Source organism: Aegilops tauschii, chromosome 2, assembly GCF_002575655.3.
Source record: "Aegilops tauschii subsp. strangulata cultivar AL8/78 chromosome 2, Aet v6.0, whole genome shotgun sequence".
NCBI lineage: Eukaryota > Viridiplantae > Streptophyta > Magnoliopsida > Poales > Poaceae > Aegilops > Aegilops tauschii.
The window spans coordinates 144448471-144470582 of record NC_053036.3 but is presented as its reverse complement, the minus strand read 5'-3'; the positions used below and the strand labels follow the sequence as shown (position 1 = coordinate 144470582).

The window sequence follows — 22112 nt, the reverse complement described above, 5'->3', positions numbered from 1 at the left end:
AGCACAAGAAAATAAACAATCGACAACCGCCCGCCCTCCCCACCAATTGCTTGCTATTTCATCGCTCCACGTGCGGCCTTGTTTTTCAATGTTCAGCGATCCATTCTTCCTTCTCGACCCTTGTGCAACCCCACCCTTCTGCGTAGCTATTCAACCTATTTACCTGTAAAATTAATATTCATACATAAAAACAAAGCGAAAGATTGCGGTCATCACTGTTTTTTGCTTACGTCCTGTTTAAGCTGCATTATTACCTTTTAATTTTTCTATTCGTACTGTTCTCCGGTACCAAAAAGTCTCCACTCAGACCTTTCCTTTGTGAAAATGGACTGCGCAAATTCCGTGCCTTGTACCAGGCTTCCCTGTACGCATTCTGTGTGCCTGGCTTGTGTGATGTTTGATTCTGGCGTAGATGCAAGACTTTGGTAAATGCTCCCTGCTGTTACTGGGGTCGTTGGAGTTGCTGGCGTCTGACGTCTTCCTCCTGGGCTTGGAGTGCATTGTCCTGAGCCATTTGATGTCCCCGATGGTGTTGTCGGTGTTGTCGGCCATTTCATTGACCTTGCCCTCTTCTCCTGCTGCGATTTCCTCTTTTCCTCTTCAATCCTCATCCTCTCCTAGACTTCTGGGTTATCCGGGCAGTTTGTTTTCCTGTGACCCTTTACTCCACAACTGCCGCACTTGGATGCAGCTTTGTTGCCTTTTCCTTTCTTCTCAGAACCAGCTTTGATTCGATCTCCTTTTTTCGTACCCTTTGAGCCACTCATAGGAGGGTTCTTGAGAGTTTCGGCAAGAATGCATGCGTCTGGTTCCTCGGCAAGTGCCGCCATGACTTTTATTTTCATATCTACCGTACACTCACACAACACACGGTATGCCTTCTCTTTTCTGCAAGCATTTGAACAGATATCCAACAACTCAGCGTAAGCGAGGCCGAATCTCATAGTTTCATCGTCTTGTATGGTCATGCTATCACCTTGACTTGTAGACAGAACTTTCAGACTCTCTGATAGATTCCTGGTCCATCTGGGGATGACAAAGGATTTTGGAAGTTGATCGATCATGCCTGTTTGGTCCATCACCTTAAGCACAGGCAGCACTGAATGCCATCCCTACTCATTTTCTTGCAGCTGGAACTGTATATTTCTTTTTGCTCATCCACATCTACCCTGAACTCAGACCTGTCAAATTCCTCGCCCGGATATGGTTTCCACACTTTTTCTCCAGGCTCAATAATCTTTTTTTTAAATACTGTCTTCCCTTTGCCAGGTCAGAGCACTTGAAGTAAGTCCGATTCTGTAGCTCCAGCTGGAATTTCCTGAAAACTTCATTCGTGTATACTTGACTTGCTTGTCTTTCAATCGGAAAACCCGACTCTAGTGATGGCGCCTTCTCTTCTATTCGGTGTCTTTTCTTGTCAAGCGTGGCGAGGCAATTTTGCTGAATCGTGTGATACGCATTAACAAACCTTTTTATAGTGTCCTTGTGGTCGAGTAATTCTTCCACATCGAATTCGTGCTCTCACTGCAAGTGGTTGTTGACGAGAAAGGATAGAAACAGTCCTTGAAGTAGGTCGGCACACAAAAATTTCGGAGTTCCCATAGCGTGTTCAGGTGTTTGTTGCCTTCTGCCTTATGCAGAGAAATTGCTGCTTTCCAGGCACACTCAAACTCGTCTTGATCTAGTGAGTTTTTGACAATTCGAAATATATCATCAGACATCCCTGGGTGATGCGCAAACACTGCTGCGTTATTTTCCTTCAGGTTCTTCCTAATATGCCACCAGCAGAACCTGTGCCTCGTCCTCGGAAGAGCTTCCTTTATTGTAGTCTTCATCGCCTGGTCTTGGTCTGTTATTATGTATTTCGGCTCTTTACCTCCCATTGCCTCGACAAACGTGCTTAGGAGCCACTTGAATGACCCTATTTTCTCATCCTTCAAAAGGCCTACTCCAAACAGGACGGTCGACCCGTGGTTGTCGACACCTATAATTGGTGCAAATGGCAAGCCATATATATTCGTAGAGAATGTGGTGTCAAAAGACACGAAATCTCCATATAGATCATAATTCATCTTACATGAGGAATCTGTCCAGAACAGGCTGCGCACTACATTGTTCTCTGTCTCTTCCACATGGTGGAATCCCGGCCTCCGCCTCTGCATATCAGCAAAGATTTTCATGGTGTCTGCGATATCAGTGCCGCGCTCTCCAGCCCTGTCCCGGCATGCAATGTTGCTTATGTCAATCGTGTCGAACATAATTTCTCGCCTTGGTTTCCCCATGGCAGTAAAAATATGCATAACCTTCCTTGGTTCTAACCTCGCCTTCTGCAGCACTTGTATAAAGAATTTCTCCTGAGGTGTCATCTTCTTATAGCATCTCATGAACTTCAGCATCCAACCAAATAGGTGAAGCTGGTGGTTGTGCTCTAGACGAACGTTCTTCAGGTACCATTTCCTCCTATCTGTATCCCTCTTGGCTGTTATTTGGACTGGGCAGCTTGTCCGGATCAAGCAGTTGCTCCTTCTCTCCTTAACATGTCTCTCAGTTGTTTTATTCTGCCCTTCCTTGGTGCACTGAAACACCTGCTTGTCAAGCTGCTGATCATATGTCGATCTTCTGCTCGTTGATCGCTTGGAAGCAAAGCCAACCTTTCTAGCATATCTGCAGAAAAACAAAAAACACTCATCCAATGATCCGAATACCATACCACCCTCTGGTTCGAGCGCTTCGGTGACCTCCTGAATTGTTGGGTATATGCCTTCTTTAAACATGTCGTCCATTGCTCTCTCTGCAATGGTCGGCGGCGCCATGATGATTCTGTCTACCGTGTCTTCGTTCATCTGATCGCATTCCCTTCTGACGACATCAGTCTCATTGTTAGCCACAGGTCCACTTATAGCGGAGCTGCTGCTGCTCTGTTGTTTGTCACACGCAGCAGCGTCGTTTCTGCATGGCACGGCCAAATCCATAAATGAGTCTGCCTCTCCAATGTTGCATTGTACAATGCTGCTCCCTGTTTCTCCGGCACTCATGCAACCAAGGGACGGTGCTGCTTCTACCATGCAATCCGTGCTGGCGTTGTACGGTACTTGCTGCTGTGAACCACTACAAAAAAAAGACACATCGTGACATTTTGGGCCGAACGAAAAAAAATTCTATCATACATATGACACTTCTATGACGATAATTGTGACAAAACCCGGTATCATCATAGATGTGGTGGGCTCCTCCTTCTATGACAAAAAATCATGACAGAAAATGGGCTTTTCGCCCTGGGCGGGCCGGAGACGCAGCTCCATGACATTCTTTGGGCCGTCCATGACGGAAAAAACCGTGGTAGAAGCGAGGGCGAGGAAAATTTCGGGGACTTCCCGGTTACAGTGGGAGGTCGGGGGCCGAGCGATGCGCGTTTCTCTCGTACACGTACGCGCGTGTGTGCGAGGCATTGGCTCTAATTGAACCCGAGCGAGACGTTGGGCTCTAACTGAACCCGAGCGATTACACTGGAGGCTACGCGTTACTGAACCCGAGCGATCGATCGATGGCTGTTAACTGAACCCGATCGAGCGATTCCTTCGCTACTGCTGCTAACTGAAGCCGGTCGATGCTGCCTCTGGATGAACAGTGAGTGTTGCTGGGGGGTTTGGATGAACAGTTCCCGGTGGGGGTGGATGAACAGGACCCCGTGGTGTTGCCTCTGGATGAACAGGACCCCGATCGATCGAGCCGGTTGGGGCTGGATGAACAGGACCCCGTGGAGGGCAGGATGAACAGGACCACCCCGTGGAGGGCTGGATGAACAGTAGCCCATGGAGGGGTGGTTGAACAGGAGCCCGTGGAGAGGGCTGGTTGAACAGTAGCCGGTGGAGTAGCGTGTGGTGGAGGCTGGATGAACAGGAGCCCGTGGATGAACAGTCGCAGGTGGAGGCTGGAGGCGGTCGACAGTGGATGAACAGTAGCCGTGGAGGCGGGAGGGGGTCGACGGTGGAGATGAACAGTGTCTCGTGGAGTCCCATTTTGCGGTACGCCACACCCCTCCCGATGAACAGGACCCCCGTTTCAACCGTAGCGCTCCAACACAAGTCCGTTTCGTCCGTTTTGCGGTACGCCACACCCCTCCCGATCAACAAGACCCCCATTTCGACCGTAGGAGGTCCGTTTCCTCCGTTTTGCGGTACGCCAGACCCCTCCCGATGAACAAGATCCCGTTTCAAACAAGGCCGGTCGAACACAAGGCCGTTTCCTCCGTTCTGCGGTACGCCAGGCCTCGTTTCCATCGGCTGTTCCGTCCAAGCCCTCCCGATGAACACGACAACGCATTCTGTTCCGACCCAGCCGGTTGGCTCCCCATGAACACGACAACGACGTTGTTTCTCCATTCCGACCCAGCCATGTACACGAGCCCTGGCCGTACATATGCGCGAGTAGGCGTTCGAGACCCTGCCCGTATGTACGTACGTGACCGTATTTTCTTTCTTGCACACTGGCCGCTGTACGTACGTGTACATGCTACGTGCGCGCCTCTACTACGACACGTGTGCGCCTCTACATCGACCAGTATGTACGTACACGTTCGCGACCAGAATGACAATGCTACGTACGCTTCGACCAGGTGGGTCCCGACTGTCAGGCACTTCCTTGCCTGCGAAGATGTAGCTGGTGGGTCCCAGTAGTCAGGGGGCGAATCGTTTTTTTTGCCCGGACGCACTTCCTTGTGTGCGAAGATGTAGCTGGTGGGTCCCAGCAGTCAGGGGGAAACGTTTTTTTCGCGAAATACAGTGGCCCGTCCGGTGGGTCCAAGCTGTCAGGTGGAGGAATCATTATTTTCCGCGTAATATGGAGGCGCTTCCTTGCTGCGGCCGTGGACCCAGCTGTCAGCCTCTCCACGTACACTCCACGTTCGATGGAAGTCGTTCCTTGACCACGTTGACCACGCCGCGCCGAGAGCACCAGGGCGATGGACGACGGCGAGGCCTAGGAAGGGGACGACGGAGAGCCGGGGAAGACGCGACAGTGGAAGCCCGCGCGGAGAGGAGTACGAGGGTTCACTGGTTCGGCTGCGGTGTGAGGCTGCCGTCGCCGCAGGGCCTGGCCAGCGGTGGGAATAGTAGGGGGCGGTGAGGCCTCCGCGGCAGCACAGCCGGCCACGGGAGGCAGGAGCATGCGGCACGACCGGCGCTGCTTTGGGCGGCTGGAGCAAGAAGACCAGAGGTTGAAGAAGCACTACGGCCGTTGGATGGACATCGTACGGTCACTGGAGCTAGAATCGTTCATATTGACTAAAGTTGACAAAGGCCCCCGTCCCAGTCAACTTAGTAGGCCCACAAGTCAGCCTCCCACTATGGTGGGTGCCAGCTAGCAGGGGGAGTATTCATTTTTTTTGTGCGTAACAAGGAGGCACTTCCTTGCGTGCGAAGATATAGCTGGTGGGTCCGAGCTGTCAGCGGCGGTAACGTTTTTTTCACGAAATATAGACACCCTTTCGGTGGGTCCCTGATGTCAGGTGGAGGAATCATTATTTTGCGCGTAATAAGGAGGCATTTCCTTGCGTGCGGCCGTGGACCCAGCTGTCGGCCTCTCCACGTACAGTCCACTTCAGATGCATGTCGGTCATTGACCACGTTGACCAGGCCGCGCCGAGAGCACCAGGGCGGTGGAAAACGGCGAGGCCTACGAAAGGAATGACACAGAGGCTGGGAAGACTCGGCAGTTGTTTCCCACGCGGAGGGGAGTACGACTGTACGAGGGTTTACTGGTTCGTCGCCGGAGAATAACAGCAGGTGTGGGTGAGTAGAGGGATGGCTAGGCCAGCGATGGGAGTACGATGGGGCGGTGAGGCCTGCGCGGCAGCAGAGCCGGCCGCGGGGAGGAGGGAGCAGGCAGTCCCGCCGGCGCTTGTTTGAGCGGCTGGAGCAGGAAGAGTAGAGATTGAAGAAGCACGACGGCCGTTGGATGGCCATCCAACAGTCACTGCTTGTGCGTCAACCTTTTTTTTAGGAAAGCCTCAAATGTGTGGAAAACAGCATACAGCCCATCTGCCATTATTTCTAATAATTTACAGCCCATTTGCTAATTATTAAGGTTTTTTTTGGAGCCCATATTCTTTTTGTTAGCATTACAGCCCATATTGTGGCCACGGTTAAAAAATTATACGAAATTTTGCATATTTTGGTGCGGTCCGAACTGTTTTTAATCCCGAAATTTCGACTCACATTCAAACTGATTTTAAAAATAAATGATCAATATAAAATCCAACAAATTCTCCACGCATAAAAATTAATGTAATTTAAAATCTCGAAATGAAAAAAAAGATATTTGAAACTAATTGCCGGTTTGATGTGTTTTAAAAATGTACAGCCCATTTCTCATTACTGATGGGCCATTTTCTCGGCCAGCCGAATGAAAGCTCTCCTCGTCTTGAAAGATTTGCAGCCCAACAGGCCTGACAAAGCGACTTACTTGGAAATCACAAAAAAACTGGGCTGTGGCCGTGGACCCAGCTGTCAGCCTCTCCACGTCCAGTACTCTTCCGATGGAAGTCGTTCCTTGACCACGTTGACCACGCCGCACGGAGAGCACCACGGCGGTGGACGACGGCGAGGCCTAGGAAGGGGACGACGCGGAGCCGGGGAAGACGCGGCAGTGGAATTCCGCGCGGAGAGGAGTACGAGGGTTCACTGGTTCGGCTGCGGTGTGAGGATGCCGTCGCCGCAGGGCCTGGCCAGCGGTGGGAATAGTAGGGGGCGGTGAGGCCTCCGCGGCAGCACAGCCGGCCACGGGAGGCAGGAGCATGCGGCACGACCGGCGCTGCTTTGAGCGGCTGGAGCAAGAAGACCAGAGGTTGAAGAAGCACTACGGCCGTTGGATGGACATCGTACAGTCACTGAAGCTAGAATCGTTCATATTGACTAAAGTTGACAAAGGCCCCCGTCCCAGTCAACTTAGTAGGCCCACAAGTCAGCCTCCCACCATGGTGGGTCCTAGCTAGCAGGGGGAGTATTCATTTTTTTGTGCGTTATAAGGAGGCACTTCCAGTGGGTCCGAGCTGACAGCGGGGGGAACGTTTTTTTGCAAAATACGCTAGCCCGTCCGGTGGGTCCCAGCAGTCAGGGGGAAACATTTTTTTCGCGAAATAAGGTGGCCCGTCCGGTGGGTCCCTGCTGTCAGGTGGAGGAATAATTATTTTGCGCGTAATAAGGAGGCACTTCCTTGCGGCCGCCTGGACCCAGCTGTCAGCCTCTCCACGTACAGTACTCTTCCGATGGAAGTCGGTCGTTGACCACATTGACCACGCCACGCCGAGAGCACCAGGGCGGTGGTCTGGACGACGGCGAGGCCTAGGAAGGGGACGACGCGGAGCCGGGGAAGACGCAGCAGTGGAAGCCCGCGCGGAGAGGAGTACGAGGGTTCACAGGTTCGGCTGCGGTGTGAGGCTGCCGTCGCCGCAGAATAACAGGGGGTGTGGGTGAGTAGAGGGCTGGCCTGGCCAGCGGTGGGAGTAGTACGGGGCGGTGAGGCCTCCACGGCATCACAGCCGGCCACGGGAGGCAGGAGCACGCGACACGACCGGCGCTGCTTTGGGCGGCTGGAGCAAGAAGACCAGAGGTTGAAGAAGCACTACGGTCGTTGGATGGACATCGTACGATCACTGCAGCTAGAATCGTTTATATTGACTAAGTTGACAAAGCCCTTGGTACCCGTCAACTTAGTAGGCCCACAGCTCGGATTTGGCAGAGAACATATAGCCCATTTACGATTTGTAAGAATGTACAACCCATTTTTTAATTCTAATGGAATTTACTACAGCCCATTTACAGTTTGTTAAAAGTACAGCCCAACTTCTAGCTAGGACAACGATTAATAATTTCAAACAACCGCTCAAAACAGAATTCAAAAAAAATTCCCACATTTTGATGGGATCCGAAATATTTTTATCCGAAATTTCTAGTCAGGTTAAATATAATTTCAAAATAAAGTTGTATTACGTTAAAATCCAACGAAATATTGCGCGCGCAACAAGTAATGAAATTAAAATTTTCAAATCCCAAAATTAATATATTTTTCAAACTAATTACGTGTTTGGTGCATAATAACTATCCAGTTATTATAATTACATCCCATTTATTATTTCTTAAAGTCCATTTTCTTGTTAAGCCTAATGCATACCTCCTAGGAAAGTTTGCAGCCCAGCGGGGCGGAGAATAACAAGTTGACCCGGATATTGTGTACAACTATCGGCCCAGTTGCATTGCTGATGATGAAAAAAAAAGGCATGTGTAGTACAGTACAACCTAACATGGTTAATCAGCCCACATTCAGCGACGCCGGAAAGGCCCAAACAAGGCTTCTGTACAACTTTTTGAAGTCACTGAGCTCAATTAATAACTTAAGAAAAAAGTTAGATTACAGTGGAACCTAATTAAAAGCTGCCACGAGCAAATAAATAATTCAACGGGTCCCACTTGTGCGTGTGCGCGTGTGTGTGTGTGAGAGAGAGAGAGAGAGATAGAGAGAGACCCATCGGTCGATGCTCGTAAATACATCTTTCAGCCATATGCATTGCTGATACTCAGTAAAAACTTATATAGTTGACACAATCATATAGAACATCATAGCACACTGAACTTGCATACAGAAATTTCACGCAGGTGGCACAATCAGGATGGAAGCAGTGGATCGCTACGGGAAGGGCTATGTTGAAACCAACCAAGTCATACATAACGGTTCATCGTCTTTATCAATGACGGGGAAATATCTTAAATGTTGTGCAAAGAAAACAGATAGACAACACAATAAGTTCTGCTAGCACATTAAGTTGACGTACAGCCCTTACTAAAAAAAGTACAGGTACAAAATTAGAACAGGTCACAATCAAATGTACTGGCATATCAGTGCTTCACACCCATAGCTCGGATTTAACTAGTATCTGACAAGATTCAGTTGTTACCTCAAATTAGAGCACATCAAGGCAGCCAGCCCTGCCTCTTCTCCCAAAGAAGCAGTGGCCTCCACCGCGCGATGGAGTAGGCCCTGTGCCATCCATCGTTCCGAGCAACACGGGGAAAGTCTGGCGTTGACTCCTGTAATGGACGTCGTCAACGGACCCTGGCACCAGCGGCGGCGGCAGGACTTCGATTGATGGATTGACCACTACTTCGACATGCACGAACACTCGATACAGGTACATCCCTAACGTGGTCCGCGGCGGCCTTGGTGGCGACGAATAGTACAACCCCAGTTCCTGCACCGGTATCTCAACACCAATCACCTTCGGTATGGTGGACGGCTTCTTCATCCATGCCATAACCGTCAGAGCCCAGCTGTCTGGAGGAACAAACATACTTACGAGCTCACCTCCAAGGTCGTTGATAAGCTCGTTCATGGACTCGCTGTTCCAAGCACGTCGAGGCATGCCGTGGAAGGTAAGCTTTGTTAAAAACTCAAGCTCAGAGGGCACCGAGCCCCATCCTGGGTGCCACCGATCAAAGCTCACCAGCGCGCCATCGCAGAACAAACGCCGGGAAGATTCGAACACACGACTGCAGTCGAAAGTTGTCCGGAACCTGACGAAGAAATCAGCCGGTGGCGGACAGACTTCGAGGAGCAAGTCACTTATTTGGATGTCATGCGCAATGCCAAGAGCTTTGACAAGGTCGTTCGGCGAGACGGGAGGCCGGTCGCCGTTGATGGTTACCATCAGCACTTTGCCGGCAAACTGGTCGTCAAGCGCCGCCATGCCACTGTTGAGCGATAGCACGCAGCGACCGAAGGCAGGACGGACCTCAGGATCTCCGGCTCGGAGATCCGCGTTGGCCGGCGACATGATAGTTCGCTTGAGTACAGGGAGTACAGGAGGGGGATTTGGGGGAACTGGAGTAGGAATCGAGATTCCAGAGGTGGGGGAGGGGCGGGAGACTGGAGATGAAAAGGTAGCATGAATTTCGAGCACGCGCCAATATACTCTCAGCACGCAAGCACACGAAAACACCGGTGGCGCCCACATGTCGGCCTAAGAGTCCTTATTCTTTCTTTTTTGGAGAGCCTGGCCTTTTTTCAGGATCTTTTGAGAGCCCGGCCTGAGAGTCATAATTGACCTGTTTGGCATTGCGCTACTACTCGGCCCATATTCAACGACACCTCACTGGCCCAAACAAGTGTACATCATCGAAAAAACACTGAGCTCAAATTATATAACTTGAAAAAAGGAGATATACTCTGAACACTGGAGAATGGTGATGCTCTCATTTAGCCCACCAGTAGTTCGAGACAATAAACAGTTCGAAACAACGATATATACAACATTCAAACACTGACTAGTGACTACTACTGACATAAACAGCAAGACATGATAGTTCATAAGAAGTCTTGCTACACCACCAAAACGCACCCATCTGCAGCGCTCAGCTCTCGTGATCCAGACGAGAATGACATTCTAAACTGAAGCAACTATTACATAGTAAGAGTGGCATAGACGAGGATGACCAAATGACAAGGAATATGCATAACAAAAGAAAGAACTACCCATCCAGAACCAGCAGCAAAGACAACAAAGTCATTCGAAGAGATGATCCAACACCATCATAAGTTGCAGCCCTGCTTCAGCGACCAGTGATCCGGAGACACCAGTACTCCACCCTTTCGATGCAACAGCCCAATTACCTATCAACCTGAAGGCTTGAACCACATCACTGCCTGTCGTAATTGAGACATCCAAGGATCAAAGTTAATCCGGATGCCTTTGTCATTCTCACCTTCTTTTGGCTGCAGGCTGTATCGTTGACAATCAGGGGAGTTTGCTCCCGAACTCCTAGGGCTCGTCGTGTAGACACAGTTTTCCATAGCAAACAGAGCCTCTCTGCCATCAAGGTCCTTGCCAACGGTGATCTCCTGGTTAATCGGATAATTGAGTCCGAGAAACTGAGAGTGTGAACCAAGGCTGTTTACCCGCCTCCAACTAAAAAATCCTAAAGGCCCCAACAAGCTGGTATCCTTCTCATAGACGTAACAGCCACTGTCCGGATACTCACGTATTACACGGTGCTTGTATACAGTGGGGTTTTTGCAATATAACTTTTTTGGCTCATGTGTCCGAATGATCATCAGTCTTTTGCCGTCGTCTGATCGAGCGAGGAACCAATTGTGCTTCCCTGTTTTTGGCAAAGGTGGTGTGATTACAAAGGACGGTAACTGTAGGGACACTGCATCATATCGAAAAGGACAGGCATTGTTAATGTAAGATCAGCATTGTTCAGAGTATGAGTAGGATAATGCAAGAAACAGCATTGATATGTCCTTGTTGGAACTGGGAGGAAAATACAGGGAAATGTATACTGGGTTCGAAAATATAGAAGTGCCATGCATGGTTATACTCACGTTATCTCACAATCCATTCTTCACAGGAAACTACCATGTCATGCATGTTATGTGCTCCCTCCGTTCCCAAATATTTGTCTTTCTAGGCATTTCAAATAGATACAACATACGGATGTATGTAGACATATTTTAGAGTGTAGATTCACTCATTTTGCTTCGTATGTAGTCACTTGTTAAAATCTCTAGAAAGACAAATATTTGGGAACGGAGGGAGTAATCATGTTCTGTCCTCACAAACAAATTCTTCAAGGTAACTAACAGACCATGCATTGTTATATACTCGTGTTCTGTGGGCAAATTTTTTTTGAGGATATTATTCTAGCCATTGATTGCTGAAGGGTGAATATAGGTATGTACACATGGTAAGCATTGCAGGATTTCACTACTTCCAAATATAGAGTTCTCCATTTGCACATTTACTTCCCTAATGTATGGTTAGATGAAACTAACAGTGTGGTGCATGTTTCTACATCATGAAAATGAGGAAACTAACATGGCCATTGATACACAGTCATATTTAGTAGTAGTATATAGATTACTGTAAAATAAGGATAATATCCATATATTCCTAACCGTTTGATTATTCAGGGTACAAATTGGCTGTAATGACATGGTCACAATCGCATGAATTAACTCATTCCAAATATAGCTGATTTACAGCGTCTCTAATACATTGCCATAGTTCTACTCAAATTCCGCTCAAACAGGGATATGCCAATCATCACAAAAAGTTCAAACAGTGTCATCGCGTCATCATTAACATGAGACGGAAACAACTTACACGCGCCGTCCTAGCAATACGTGGTGCCATCTGCTTTGTCAATCGCGTAGATGATGCCATTGTGTTCAATAGCATCACAGAAGTGTGTATCAGCTTTGACGATGATCCACTGCGAGCCGAGTTGTCTCCAGCTAAAGAAGGCACCGGCGTAAAGATAGGCGAGTCCGCGGTCGAACAAGGCAATTAGCTTGAAGTCTGCGTAATTCGCATGTCGTGTGGGCACTTGGCAGATTACAATCTTCTGCAAAACAAGGTCCGTCCAACTGACGTAGTAATCTAGATGACTTGGACCACGATGGTAATACTCTATATAATCCAACGGAGGAAGGATAATCTCATGGGAGGTCTGGAAGTTCATGAGCACCAACTTTTTACCGTCTTCTCTGAAGGCAGCCATCCAGTGGGAGTTCATGTCGACCCAGTACATACTTGCCAATAAGTTCGGGCGATGGTGATCGGATCGATGTCGAGGGAAATGATGTACGGCGACCCACTACATACCTGCAAAGAAGTTTCAGCTAATGGAGATCGGATTGAAGTACAGGGGCATAATGCACACCTCCGTATCAGGGTGAGCCAATCTCGCAAGACCAGATAGCAGCAAGCAGGGTGTCTTGAAAAGCTTAGGCCTCGCTTCAACGATGGCCGTGTGCATGTCCCTCGAGCATGCAGCCAGCCGCAGGGCGCTCAACATATCCATACACGAACAACAGAGGTTGAGGATGTCACTGGGGAGATTGCTCCAATCGGGGCTCATATGGATGCTGCGCGGTTCGCGTTCGGCCATGGTGGAGTTTGGAAGGGGGCTTGATTTACGGGGGAGAAGGATGTCGGTGCTGGAGCGGCTAGCGAGGGAATAGTGGTACTGGGGGAGGCGAGTGAGGCGATGGTACACGGGGGCACAGTGAGATGGAGACGGAGAAGGAGATGGAGATGGAGTGTTGCTATGGGAGCGGAGAGGGAGACGAGGCGAGGCGCCAATGTGCTGTACAGCGGCGGTGACAGACTGCACAGTGCACAGGGTGAGGCTGACTTTGGTAACCCGAACATGCCGCCTGGACTAGTGTCAGGCGCAGGGTGTTGTCACTTCACTGTGAGGACCGGATGAATAGTATTTTGACCATCAAGTGTACCACAGTTGTACTACTACTACTAGTAGGAACATGAGTACTCCAGTATTGTATAGCGGAAATAGGTCTCCCGTGCTAGCATGCCTGTTCACTTCATCGTTCAGGTATCATCCATATTGCGAGCAGAACCAAATTCTCGTGCATGCCCAATCAACGCCCTGCCACGATGCATGCAGTGGTCGTTCTGGTGCATCAAGCACGGCATGCAGATCGTTCCACACTTGAGAAGAGGAAAATGGAAAGGTAGAACGCGGCAGCAGAGGAAGAGAACGCTGGCTAACGAGGCTGGGAGGGGATCGAGCAGGAAGTTAATGCTCCACGCCTAAAGGTTTTGGGAAAACCTGATTTTCATAAGGTGACTTATACTCACCTAAACGGAGGGAGTATTCCTTAACCAGAGAATGTTGTGTCTCCCACTCACGCGCTCAAAAAAAAACTACGACACATTTTTTTATCTGTTTGCATAGGTCCCACCTATCAGGAAGGATGGGCACATACACGAACAGGTACGACTCATCAGTCTACCCGCATAGCCTTTTCGTTTAGTCTACCTAGCCGTCTAATCAACTTCCTGCACGCCACTTCTCCCATTTACTTCTCCATCGGGAACCGATTCTCCTCGGCTTCTTCACCTCCCCTTCGTCTTCATTTGCATCCAAACCCCACTACGTTCATATTGTTTTAACCTCTTTAAATAATCATCTACTACTTCAATTAGACTAGCCATCTAATCCTAATTCTCCAAACCATAGCCCTCCGTTCCAGCGGTTCCAAATGGCGAAAGAGATCGAGATGCAGGTTTTTAGCGTCCAACATGTCCTCGTCGAAGGCTCGATGCGCATAGTTGCCACCGTCACCGCCCACCCAAGGGTTGTTCGGCAGTGTATCAACAATGTATCCAACTCCCTCGAAAAGGTAGAGACGAGGGTCATCGGTCTCGACGCAGAGTACACGGAGTGTGCCCCTGGGAAGATCCAGCGCACCGCCGTCCTTCAGCTGTGCCTCGAAGATGATGTTTTGGTGTACCACATCATACACTCACCCTCCATACCAGGTGAGCTTCACGATTTCTTGTCCCGGGAGGACGTATACTTCTGTGGGGCAGCCATCGAAGGGGACAAACAGAAGCTGGAGCCGTACAACCTTGATTTGAAAAGCATCGCTGACCTACAAACCAGAATCAAAATTCCTGTAGAAGATTGTGATAAACAGACACCATCCCAATTCGACGTAGCAAATTTTGTGCTCGGTACAAATCTTCAGAAGGGTGACGAGATGGTGGCATTAAGGTCGTCTAGGAGAATTATCCCTTGACGTACGAGCGGATAAAATATGCTGCCCTCGATGCCCGTGTGAGTTTCGAGATAGCTGCAAGGTCCAAAGAGCTTGTTGCGAAGCCGTCTCCCACAGAGAATGAGAACAAGAAGAAGAAGAAGAAGAAGAAGAAGAAGAAGAAGAAGAAGAAGAAGAAGAAGAAGAAGAAGACGAAGAAGAAGAAGAAGAAGAAGAAGAAGAAAAGGCTGCACCAGCAGGAGGGCATTATGGATGGATGAACTATTTCCTCTCTTGTAAAAAAAAATATTCCCTCTCGGTGTATATTGATATAGATGGACTATTTCGATGGTGTGCATGTCTTTGGAACAGAGTAGTAGCGTCGGTCCGCTTGACTATAAGGAACTATTTATCCGCATATATAGCTTTCTCTGCTACTCCTTCCAGTGATCGGTATGCAGTGCATGTGTCCGTAGACAGGACAGCTTGTCCATGGAAGTTCAACTACGGCGACCATCACGTTTCACCTCGCGATTCCCACGACGCCTCGCCAACCCACGGCACCACGCCCCCCGACGTGCGCCTCACCCCTCTCGGCCGCACTGCCCCTCTGCCATTGTGTGCATGACATGTGGTCCACCTGAAATGCGGCGAGCATCAAGTTTCTACCACAGCCACCCGCGATTCCCACGACGCCGCTCGAACCCATGAAACCACACGTCCCCCGACCTGCGGCTCACCCCTCTTGGCCCCACTGCCCCTCTGCCTACGGGAGCATTACATGTGCACCAGTCACCTATCGGGTCCACATGTTATTGACTCAAAGGTAGGTGTAGTAAGGCGCTGAAGCTCAGTCCCGACGGCCCTGAGAGGGAAATGTAACTCCTGCGCTAGGGCTTGTGGTGCTCCCGCAGCACGAACTCGTGCCAAACTCGAGATTTGTTTCTTTACTATACCTGCACGCAACGATTTAATGGACATTGTAATCTCAACATGTGATGGGGAGCTCTAAATTTGAATTTGAAACTTATAAAGCGAAAAGAATCAAAACAAATAAACTGGGAGAGAGGGAGTATATCATAGGATGTGTCCCATACAAAATAAGTACCCTGGTTTGTCACCGCGAAGATGCGTTTAGAAAGGAGCACAGCGTCTTCCTACTCGTACGGCAACAAATCAGCCGCAGACAGCATGGTCCGCCTTTGACCGCCATGTGCAAGGTTCGTGCTACCTTATTCAATCTCACCGTGGTTCCATCGTACCAATTCATGCGGTGGCCCGTTGTATGGCTGATCCCAATGTTGGACAAAGGTTCTACGGGAATGGTGTCACCATTGTAAATGTTGTGCAAATTGATGTTGGTACCCTCCCGTACATATGCAAGCCAATCTCCACTTGCACCGAGCCTAACCTGTGAAACAGTGGGCAGGGGGAGAATTAGGAAATGGACACGGAAGTAGTCTTTAGAATGCATTTACTACGTGATCAAACTCATCTTACCTGCTCATCAGAGGAAATCCGAGTGCCCCTCAACGTCGGCATCTCAAGGGGCGTCAACTTGCAACTACGGCCACGCCACGCTGGAGAGACCCCCAAGGAAACATCCTCGTGCGTTCCACGGAACATCAAGATGCATTCGTATGAGTATTTTATCTTGTGAGAGAAAAGGATGAACGAGGGAAGGCCTCTAGAGATAGAGATGGACACTACTACTACCAATGTGCTGGCTCGTGCGTTGCAATGGATCCAAAGTAGTAGAATAATACTTGTTCACGTGCTTGAAATATAAACACTCTAGTTTTGATATACATGTGTCAGCAGACATGACAGCTTGTCCATGGAAGTTGAACCACGGCGACCATCACGTTTCTTGTTTCTACCACTGCCACACCCACACGCGATTCCCACGACGCCGCTCCAACCCACGACACGACGTCCCCCGACGTGCACATGGATCCTCTAACGTGGCTATCACTGCCTTGCCCTGCCTTTTCTTCGCTGACAGGTGGGACCCACGCTTATGGGTCCCACATGTCAGTGACGTAATGGTAGGATTGTTCGCGTCAGGGGATCCTCATCCCCCCGACGTGCCCCTCATCCCTCTCGGCCCCACCGCTCCTCTGCCTTTGTGTGCATGACATGCGGGCCAGCTAAACTGCGGCGACCATCAACTTTCTACCACAGACACACCCGATTGGACGCGGTTTGCCTGCTCCGCTGCTGTGCTCCGATCCGTACTCCCGCACCATCGAATTTTCATCCAGCGGCTGTGACACATTTCGTCCCGGTCATCAATCCTCAGCTGGAGTACTTATGTACTATAGGTAGTACCCGTCGGTGTGGCCATCTACGCCTCGTAACGCCCCGACGCCCAGCTGTGGCACCCTCGCCACGGCCACGCCACCACCGGCCGGTTCATCTCGAACGAGTGAGTCGCGAACCACGCCACCACCATGAGAATGACATGTGGGCCAGCCGCATTTAAGGTCCGCATGTCATTGACTCATAGGCCGGGCACTAAGCCACTGAAGTTCGGTCCCATGGGCCCCGAGAGGGAAATGTAACTCCTGCGGCAGGCCTTGTGGTGCTCCCGCAGTACGAGCTCGTGCCAAAACTGGAATTTGTTTCTTACTACTACCAACTAGTACTAGTAAGGTACATGTGCATTGCACGCATGAGATTCTGGTGGTTTGTGCATTATGCTTCTACATGTGGAGCTTTCTGGATTCTAACATGTGGCAAAATCTGGTGGAATGTAAGGTTAGGCAAGTTTGATTAACTTAGGTGAGTGTTTGGTTCAAGCCACACCTTAGGCAAGCCACACTAAGGCCCCACATGACATACACACAAAAAATGTGGCAAGATTCCCTTAGGCTTGCCAACTTGTGGCTCTCATTTTGAAGAACTAATAACTTTGCTTAAGCTTAGTTGTGGCAAAGTTAGTCATGAATTAAGTTCAACCATGGAGTCTTCTAGATTATACATGTGGCAGAATCTGGTGGATGATATCCAACGGCCAGTAGTGCTCGGATTTTCCATCTTTGTACCATCGGATTGGCTTCGTCCAATGACCAACTTTCAAAGTTTTTCACACACTATATAGGGGGTATAGATATAGATGTGCCGGTCCATTGCAATGGATCCAAAGTATATCTATTTAGTGGAGTGCACTCTAAACACATTATCTATTTATTTTTCTCTAACCTTCCGTAGCCATGCAACCAATCCACATAAGCTTCATGGGTGCCCCCCACATCATATTATTCATACTACGTTGATTGAAAAAAAGATAAATCACCCAAAACAAGATCTTCTCGTTTTTTGTTCCTACGATGTTGTGTCATGCACGTACCTACTAGTTGTATAGTGGTAGTACTAGTAATATAGTATTAGGAGTACAAACTTGGTACTAGTAGGAGTAGTACTAGTACGGAATGCTCCTACTCTATCAACGAGCCCCGTCTGACACCAAATTTCTTGGCTTCCGTGCTACAGCTAGATCTTCCCCTCGTTTCTGTTTTCCAACCCGGCGGCGGGCGGGGTGTCAGTTTGCTCAACGGCGGTCCCACATGAAAGTGAAAATGCTAGGAAACACGCCTTCCCTAAGCTATGTGTCGTGCCGGACGGGCCGTGTTGTACTCCCGATTCCCGGGCGTGTGGGGGTGCGACGCGAATGCGGCAGGCCTTTTCCTTTTACCAGCAATGTGCCCGTGCGTTGTGACAGATCCAAAGTAGTAGAATAGTAGTATTTGTTCACAAACTTGAAAGAAATCACTATTGTTTTGATATACTCCTAATATATTACTCCCTCCGTACCTAAATATTTGTCTTTTTTGAGATTTCAAATGGACTATCACATATGGATTATATAGACATATTCTAGTCTTTCTAGCAAGATGCCCACGCGTTGCACGAAGTTGATGGTAAAGGTAAGCACAACTTATAAATTGACGGATGGAGTACTAGTTACAATGATGCATATAATTAAGCAAAGGGATCGCACATGTCGGTATTGACTGGAACGAGAATGCAATAGCACAATAAGAATTAAGGCCACGATGATGCGATCGCAGTGGTGGTTACAGAAAGCAAGAAGAAAGATGGATCCACGAACGTACGACCTCCTCCTCCTCAACTTAGTGCGTCGGGCCACCGACCGGCGGCTAAGGAGCGGCGGCTTTTGTGGCGAGGTCGAGGTGCTTCTCAGCAAAGGCATCCAAGGCTTCCGGCCGGTTGAGGAAGGCCAACGTCGTAGCGTCCTCACTGGCCTTGTAGATACCTATGTACACGATTTGCTCATACACGTGGATGTGTAGGTCGACGAACTCTTGCAGGGCGAGGCGCCTCGCGGCGAGCGCGACCTCCAGGTGGACATTCTTCGTGGCGTCGGTGGGCAGTCGCAGGGCCACCAGTGCTTGAAAGAGGTTCCGACCATGGAGGCCGATTAGGGTGGCAGGCAATGAGGAGCCCGGGCGCGCGGGCTGGAGGAGTACGGCGATGTCGTCCGCGAGCTTCTTGAGGACGGTGAACTTGTTGCTGGTGGCAACGATCATCTGGTCCAACTGAGAGTCGTAGTTGGCATCGACGGCGGCCATCCACCAGCCGGTCTCTAACACGGTCTGGAGACGATCCTCGGCGCCATGCCGTAGGCCGGCGTCGTGGACCATCTGGTGCAGCCGCTGGCCGCTCACGCGCATCGCCGCCATGGGTCTGGAGTGAGCTCTTTTGCTCTTAGTGTAGGTGCTTAGACAAATGCTTAGGTGCATACGTTGTGGTAGATGCATTGGAATGGAGGGGCGCCTTTATATGAGGGCAATGAGGGCAAACTGCGTTGCATTCACATCGTGCAGCCTCTTTCCCCGGACCTCCTCCCATTACTTCCCTCATGCATTAATTGAAGGAGGATGCATTGGCCGTTCGACATATCGGGAACCGCTACTCCCTCCCTCGTCTGCATTAAAGCCGTATCGGGAACTGCGCCGCCCGCTGTCAAATCGAATATTCCCTCTGTCTAGGTGAGTATTAAGTCATCTTACGAAAACCAAATAGTAAACACATAGGCGTGGTGCATTAACTCTCACGTTGTTTCTTATTTTTTGACATAAATAGAGGAATCAACCAAGAAGAGATGTGGGGCTTGTATGCTTTTAATGACTTGAGACTATCAAACATGACATGCAGTGGTCAGTTCATTGCACAAGAACAAATACAACCCACGTCAGCACACACGCATCTTATATAGCAACACATCCAATGGCTATAAAAGATGAATGAGACCAAATTATATCTCATCTAGATTAGTTCTAGCAAAACTGTTAATAATACTTAGTACTCCTGCGCCATGTATCATATATTGGTATCATGTAGTACTTTATTTATTGCCATGTATGACACATAGTACTCAACTCTCTCTCTTTCTTCATTTAATTCTATGACACCTCATCAAAATTGCTAAGGCTAGTACCATTACAACCAGCCTTAGCAAATACTAAACATTAAGTTCTCTCGTTTTCCTCTCCACCTTGGTCACCTAGACGGAGGGAGTATACTGCGCGGGCTTTTCCTGCGCGGTAGGCGGGGCGGTTCCGCCTAGTCGGTTCGACAGAGACGCGAGAAGACGAGGGAGTAGGCTGCTGCAAATGTAGGGCTGTGTGATTTGACAGCGAGTTACTGCTGGACAGGTGGGGCCCCGTGATTTGACTTGCCATTATCATTTTAACTGCGGCGCTACGACCGGCGTGAGTCTCCCGATTCCTGACCACCTCCATACAGGTGCCTCTCCCAATGCTCCACCATGTAGTAGAGGCTGGCTCTTGCATGAGAGCCCACTTCTCCACTTTTTCCTTGCCTCTCTTTCCTCCACATATGCAAAAATGCCATGTAAAGCGCACTATTGTACTTACTTGCTCCTACAGGTGCTTAAGCTTGCCACGTAGGCATAAAGTCTGATGTGGCAAGTTAATCAAGAAGAGAGAGACTAGTTTGGTGACCCAAGGAAGAAACGGTGCTAAGCGCGTGTACCTAGGTGAAAAGACAATTTTGAGTCTATAGCTAATTAAATGAAGCAAACTTAGCAACACCATTTCATTGGAAGAGGTCACTCCTTGGCAAATGCAATAAATACTAGTACTCCCTATGTCCCATAATATAAGAATGTTTTTGGCACTACACTAGTGTCAAAAACGTTCTTATATTATGGGACGGAGGGCGTACGAAGAAAGAGATAGAGAGAAGTAAAAAATACACTTATAGCCAACCTTATAGCCAGCCTTATAGCCAAAACCTTGTTGTAGTATGAGTGACTAAGTGATGACTATGTATGACATGCCAACATCAGATATCCTAACGCACCGTGTTAAATATCCAAGGGCGCGACCGCACGAGCGACGCGACGGTCGTGGTAGGCACGACCACGATACAGGCTGCTGGCAGCCCTTGGATCTGAGATCAAACGGTCGCATGCTAAGTTGCTGAAAATTTGCAGAATAACCCTCCATGATAGGATATTCACCCATAGGTCTAGAATCACGCCATGCAACCATTCGATCTCAGATCCATGGGCTCTCGGAAGCCCATATCATGGGAGAATGGAAAGCCACTACCCTGCCGTTCGCACGCTGGCAGTTCGCTCCTACTCGTCCCCGCACATCCTTCAATACTACGGCGGTTCGCTCCTAGTCGTCCCGTCCATTCACATTACGGCAGTTCCACTAATCCTAACCCTCCTCCCAAATCCATGGCGTCCCAAATCTCCCCGATCGGCGGTGAGTACAAGGTTAGAACCATCACCGGCGATGAGTTCGACGTCATCTACACCCGTTCTTCCGCGACGGTGAAAGGATGCCTTTCTCGCTTCAGATGCATGTTCGAAGACTCAGATGATGAGTGGGTCGCTGGGCTAGATGTTGAGTACACCACAGTCCTGGGACGAGAGAAGGATCTAAAGGATGAAGAGAGGAAGAAGCTCGCCGTGATCCAGGTTTGCGTGCATGACTTATGCTTGGTCTACCACATATTCCATGCCGACATTGAGTGCCAGGATTTTAAGGACTTCCTCGAGAGCAACCTAGTCAAATTTGTTACTGTAGACTTTGGTAACGACAAAGAAGTCATGCTCGGATAGGTCTCGTTGTAGGCAACACCTTCGACCTCTAGAAGAATCGACTGGTGTCCTCCCGTCAGCCTTCAATGCTGACCCTGGCAGGAGCCATGGTTCATCCTTCGTACGGTAAACTGGAGAAACCTCCATACACGTTTCATCGTCATGCATGGCAGCGGAATGTACTAGATATAGACCACATCCACTACGCTGCAATGGATGGCTACCTTTGCTTCAATATCTACAAGGGTTGGATGAAGAGCAACAGCCAAGTGTGCGGCTCAAGCAAAGAAGTATCAGCCAAGAGGAAGAGGGACAAGGACGAAGTCGAGGACGTGGACGAGGACTCCGAGTAAGGTGGCAGTGTCGTTGCTCATTGTGGTTCTAATGCAGTGTCTACCGGAATAGTTTCAAAGTTTAATTTCAGGTGTGCTTAATTTAATTTGAGGGGTGT

At 49.3% G+C, this 22112-nt stretch overlaps 1 pseudogene; it reads right to left on the bottom strand.

Moving 5' to 3' along the window:
- Positions 1-221: 221 nt before the first annotated feature.
- Positions 222-22112, bottom strand: part of LOC141041974 (uncharacterized) — a 37623-nt pseudogene continuing 15732 nt past the window's right edge.